Raw genomic sequence first — 6,461 nt, forward strand, 5'->3', positions numbered from 1 at the left:
AAAAAATGCATATAGCAAAGGATAGTTTCAATCTGCCTACCTCTGGGTTATGGGTCCAGCATGCTTCCATTGCAGTACTCTGCTGCCCATGTCAGTGCAAGAGATCCTGAAGCACTCACTCATCATGGGAAAGTACCAATGTGTTTATTCGTTGGTTGATGGAAGAAACATCTTACAAAAACTCTCCAGATTATTGATTTTTTAATGTTTTTCTAGGAAACGTTCTAGATGTATGCTTATTAGCCTTTGTCAGTATGTACTTTTTGCAAAGTGTCTCTGTGGCGCAATCGGTTAGTGTGTTTGGCTATTAACCAAAAGGTTGGTGGTTCAATCCCACCCAGGGACGTAATTAACCTTGTGATCAGATCTTGGTGATATTTAAGTAGACAAGTCAAAATTTCAAACCCCGTGTGATGGTGTAGGGTACCTGGCCTTCTCTGATGTAATCAGAGTTAGATTTGATTCAGTGATTTTATAAAAACAGCTAGGAAGCACAATTTAGCAGTGGGTTGCAGAGAAAAAAAATATGCTGGCAGAAAAATCCAATTGAGTGATTAAACAGCTCTTTATTTTCTGGCTTTATTTTTATGCTAACAAATTTGTTCTCTGAAAAGTGTCCACAAAGCCAAGTCTCTGATTAACACCTTTGTAAGGATGGTTTTTCACCTATTACTAAATTAAACTTGCTTCATTGGAAAGGCAGCAAGATGCATCCTCATTTCAATGTCTACTGAAATAATACAGGTTGACACCAGGAAACATTAACGCCACTGCATCCTTGCTGCTTTCTCATGTGGAAGTCTGTTTAATGTGAAAACAAGGTGATATCTAATTAGCACACAGGTAAGGAATTAAGAAAATCTTTATTTAAGGGTGAAGATGTTTCTCACAAAATCGTTGCCCCAATGCATCATTGAAATTCAAGCTGGAAAGATGATTTTAATATATCACTTGTACATTTTGTATTGCTCTTCTGGTGACAATGTAGTTTGTTTTTGTCAATTACCATTTAATAATAGGGTAAAGAAAATTAAGTGGATTTTTGAAAGACAACAATACTGTCAATATACTATTAAAACAAATTAAAATGGTAAAAGTTATTGTACTTTAAGTAAAAATAAAAGAGCCAAAATATCAATCCCAGTTTTGGATTACTTTAATTAACAACAAAAAAAGCATACAGCAGAAGATAGTTTCAATCTGTCTACCTCTGGGTTATGGGTCCAGCATGCTTCCATTGCTGTACTCTGCTGCACATGTAAGTGCAAGAGATCCTGAAGCACTCACTCATCACGGGAAAGTACCAATGTGTTTCTTCGTTGGTTGATGGAAGAAACATCTTACAAAAACTCTCCAGATTATTGACTTTTTAAAGTTTTGCTAGGAAACGTTTTAGATGAATGCTTATTAGCCTTTGTCAGTATGGACTTTTGCAAAGTGTCTCTGTGGCGCAATCAGTTAGTATGTACGGCTATTAACCAAAAGGTTGGTGGTTCAATCCCACCCAGGGACCTAATTGACCTTGTTATCAGATTTTGGTGATCTTTAAGTAGACAAGTCAAAATTTCAAACCCCCTGTTATGGTGTAGGGTACTTGGCCTTCTCTGATGTAATCAGAGTTAGATTTGATTCAGTGATTTTATAAAAACAGCTAGGAAGCACAATTTAGCAGTGGGTTGCAGAGAAAAAAAACATGCTGGCAGAAAAATCCAATTGAGTGATTAAACAGCTCTTTATTTTCTGGCTTTATTTTTATGCTAACAAATTTGTTCTCTGAAAAGTGTCCACAAAGCCAAGTCTCTGATTAACACCTTTGTAAGGATGGTTTTTCACCTATTACTAAATTAAACTTGCTTCATTGGAAAGGCAGCAAGATGCATCCTCATTTCAATGTCTACTGAAATAATACAGGTTGACACCAGGAAACATTAACGCCACTGCATCCTTGCTGCTTTCTCATGTGGAAGTCTGTTTAATATGAAAACAAGGTGATATCTAATTAGCACACAGGTAAGGAATTAAGAAAATCTTTATTTAAGGGTGAAGATGTTTCTCACAAAATCGTTGCCCCAATGCATCATTGAAATTCAAGCTGGAAAGATGATTTTAATATATCACTTGTACATTTTGTATTGCTCTTCTGGTGACAATGTAGTTTGTTTTTGTCAATTACCATTTTAATAATAGGGTAAAGAAAATGAAGTGGATTTTTGAAAGAAAACAATACTGTCAATATACTATTAAAACAAATTAAAATGGTAAAAGTTATTGTACTTTAAGTAAAAATAAAAGAGCCAAAATATCAATCCCAGTTTTGGATTACTTTAATTAACAAAAAAAAATGCATATAGCAGAGGATAGTTTCAATCTGCCTACCTCTGGGTTATGGGCCCAGCATGCTTCCATTGCAGTACTCTGCTGCACATGTAAGTGCAAGAGATCCTGAAGCACTCACTCATCATGGGAAAGTACCAATGTGTTTCTTCGTTGGTTGATGGAAGAAACATCTTACAAAAACTCTCCAGATTATTGACTTTTTAAAGTTTTTCTAGGAAACGTTTTAGATGAATGCTTATTAGCCTTTGTCAGTATGAACTTTTGCAAAGTGTCTCTGTGGCGCAATCAGTTAGTATGTACGGCTATTAACTAAAAGGTTGGTGGTTCAATCCCACCCAGGGACCTAATTGACCTTGTTATCAGATTTTGGTGATCTTTAAGTAGACAAGTCAAATTTCATACCCCCTGTTATGGTGTAGGGTACCTGGCCTTCTCTGATGTAATCAGAGTTAGATTTGATTCAGTGATTTTATAAAAACATCTAGGAAGCACAATTTAGCAGTGGGTTGCAGAGAAAAAGAAATATGCTGGCAAAAAAATCAAATTGCGTGATTAAACAGCTCTTTATTTTCTGGCTTTATTTTTATGCTAACAAATTTGTTCTCTGAAAAGTGTCCACAAAGCCAAGTCTCTGATTAACACCTTTGTAGGGATGGTTTTTCACCTATTACTAAATTAAACTTGCTTCATTGGAAAGGCAGCAAGATGCATCCTCATTTCAATGTCTACTGAAATAATACAGGTTGACACCAGGAAACATTAACGCCACTGCATCCTTGCTGCTTTCTCATGTGGAAGTCTGTTTAATGTGAAAACAAGGTGATATCTAATTAGCACACAGGTAAGGAATTAAGAAAATCTTTATTTAAGGGTGAAGATGTTTCTCACAAAATTGTTGACCCAATGCATCATTGAAATTCAAGCTGGAAAGATGATTTTAATATATCACTTGTACATTTTGTATTGCTCTTCTGGTGACAATGTAGTTTTTTTTGTCAATTACCATTTTAATAATAGGGTAAAGAAAATTAAGTGGATTTTTGAAAGAAAACTATACTGTCAATATACTATTAAAACAAATTAAAATGGTAAAAGTTATTGTACTTTAAGTAAAAATAAAAGAGCAAAAATATCAATCCCAGTTTTGATTACTTAAATTAACAAAAAAAAAATGCATATAGCAAAGGATAGTTTCAATCTGCCTACCTCTGGGTTATGGGTCCAGCATGCTTCCATTGCAGTACTCTGCTGCACATGTAAGTGCAAGAGATCCTGAAGCACTCACTCATCATGGGAAAGTACCAATGTGTTTATTCATTGGTTGATGGAAGAAACATCTTACAAAAACTCTCCAGATTATTGATTTTTTAATGTTTTTCTAGGAAACGTTCTAGATGTATGCTTATTAGCCTTTGTCAGTATGTACTGTTTGCAAAGTGTCTCGGTGGCGCAATCGGTTAGTGTGTTCGGCTATTAACCAAAAGGTTGGTGGTTCAATCCCACCCAGGGACATAATTGACCTTGTGATCACATTTTGGTGATATTTAAGTAGACAAGTCAAAATTTCAAACCCCCTCTTATTGTGTAGGGTACCTGGCCTTCTCTGATGTAATCAGAGTTAGATTTGATTCAGTGATTTTATAAAAAACAGCTAGGAAGCACAATTTAGCAGTGGGTTGCAGAGAAAAAAAATATGCTGGCAGAAAAATCCAATTGAGTGATTAAACAGCTCTTCATTTTCTGGCTTTATTTTTATGCTAACAAATTTGTTCTCTGAAAAGTGTCCACAAAGCCAAGTCTCTGATTAACACCTTTGTAAGGATGGTTTTTCACCTATTACTAAATTAAACTTGCTTCATTGGAAAGGCAGCAAGATGCATCCTCATTTCAATGTCTACTGAAATAATACAGGTTGACACCAGGAAACATAAACGCCACTGCATCCTTGCTGCTTTCTCATGTGGAAGTCTGTTTAATGTGAAAACAAGGTGATATCTAATTAGCACACAGGTAAGGAATTACGAAAATCTTTATTTAAGGGTGAAGATGTTTCTCACAAAATTGTTGCCCCAATGCATCATTGAAATTCAAGCTGGAAAGATGATTTTAATATATCACTTGTACATTTTGTATTGCTCTTCTGGTGACAATGTAGTTTTTTTGTCAATTACCATTTTAATAACAGGGTAAAGAAAATTAAGTGGATTTTTGAAAGAAAACTATACTGTCAATATACTATTAAAACAAATTAAAATGGTAAAAGTTTTTGTACTTTAAGTAAAAATAAAAGAGCAAAAATATCAATCCCAGTTTTGATTACTTAAATTAACAAAAAAAAATGCATATAGCAAAGGATAGTTTCAATCTGCCTACCTCTGGGTTATGGGTCCAGCATGCTTCCATTGCAGTACTCTGCTGCCCATGTCAGTGCAAGAGATCCTGAAGCACTCACTCATCATGGGAAAGTACCAATGTGTTTCTTCGTTGGTTGATGGAAGAAACATCTTACAAAAACTCTCCAGATTATTGACTTTTTAAAGTTTTTCTAGGAAACGTTTTAGATGAATGCTTATTAGCCTTTGTCAGTATGAACTTTTGCAAAGTGTCTCTGTGGCGCAATCAGTTAGTATGTACGGCTATTAACTAAAAGGTTGGTGGTTCAATCCCACCCAGGGACCTAATTGACCTTGTTATCAGATTTTGGTGATCTTTAAGTAGACAAGTCAAATTTCATACCCCCTGTTATGGTGTAGGGTACCTGGCCTTCTCTGATGTAATCAGAGTTAGATTTGATTCAGTGATTTTATAAAAACATCTAGGAAGCACAATTTAGCAGTGGGTTGCAGAGAAAAAGAAATATGCTGGCAAAAAAATCAAATTGCGTGATTAAACAGCTCTTTATTTTCTGGCTTTATTTTTATGCTAACAAATTTGTTCTCTGAAAAGTGTCCACAAAGCCAAGTCTCTGATTAACACCTTTGTAGGGATGGTTTTTCACCTATTACTAAATTAAACTTGCTTCATTGGAAAGGCAGCAAGATGCATCCTCATTTCAATGTCTACTGAAATAATACAGGTTGACACCAGGAAACATTAACGCCACTGCATCCTTGCTGCTTTCTCATGTGGAAGTCTGTTTAATGTGAAAACAAGGTGATATCTAATTAGCACACAGGTAAGGAATTAAGAAAATCTTTATTTAAGGGTGAAGATGTTTCTCACAAAATTGTTGACCCAATGCATCATTGAAATTCAAGCTGGAAAGATGATTTTAATATATCACTTGTACATTTTGTATTGCTCTTCTGGTGACAATGTAGTTTTTTTTGTCAATTACCATTTTAATAATAGGGTAAAGAAAATTAAGTGGATTTTTGAAAGAAAACTATACTGTCAATATACTATTAAAACAAATTAAAATGGTAAAAGTTATTGTACTTTAAGTAAAAATAAAAGAGCAAAAATATCAATCCCAGTTTTGATTACTTAAATTAACAAAAAAAAATGCATATAGCAAAGGATAGTTTCAATCTGCCTACCTCTGGGTTATGGGTCCAGCATGCTTCCATTGCAGTACTCTGCTGCACATGTAAGTGCAAGAGATCCTGAAGCACTCACTCATCATGGGAAAGTACCAATGTGTTTATTCATTGGTTGATGGAAGAAACATCTTACAAAAACTCTCCAGATTATTGATTTTTTAATGTTTTTCTAGGAAACGTTCTAGATGTATGCTTATTAGCCTTTGTCAGTATGTACTGTTTGCAAAGTGTCTCGGTGGCGCAATCGGTTAGTGTGTTCGGCTATTAACCAAAAGGTTGGTGGTTCAATCCCACCCAGGGACATAATTGACCTTGTGATCACATTTTGGTGATATTTAAGTAGACAAGTCAAAATTTCAAACCCCCTCTTATTGTGTAGGGTACCTGGCCTTCTCTGATGTAATCAGAGTTAGATTTGATTCAGTGATTTTATAAAAAACAGCTAGGAAGCACAATTTAGCAGTGGGTTGCAGAGAAAAAAAATATGCTGGCAGAAAAATCCAATTGAGTGATTAAACAGCTCTTCATTTTCTGGCTTTATTTTTATGCTAACAAATTTGTTCTCTGAAAAGTGTCCACAAA

At 35.0% G+C, this 6,461-nt stretch overlaps 1 non-coding gene across 1 annotated transcript; it reads left to right on the forward strand.

Annotated features, from left to right (window-relative positions):
- The first annotated feature begins 272 nt into the window (after positions 1 to 272).
- Positions 273 to 346, forward strand: TRNAN-AUU (transfer RNA asparagine (anticodon AUU)). The gene has a single exon. It is a non-coding gene; the product is annotated as a tRNA-Asn (tRNA).
- Positions 347 to 6,461: the final 6,115 nt, after the last annotated feature.

This window comes from Pseudophryne corroboree, unplaced genomic scaffold (assembly GCF_028390025.1).
Source record: "Pseudophryne corroboree isolate aPseCor3 unplaced genomic scaffold, aPseCor3.hap2 scaffold_192, whole genome shotgun sequence".
Classification (NCBI taxonomy): Eukaryota; Metazoa; Chordata; class Amphibia; order Anura; family Myobatrachidae; genus Pseudophryne; species Pseudophryne corroboree.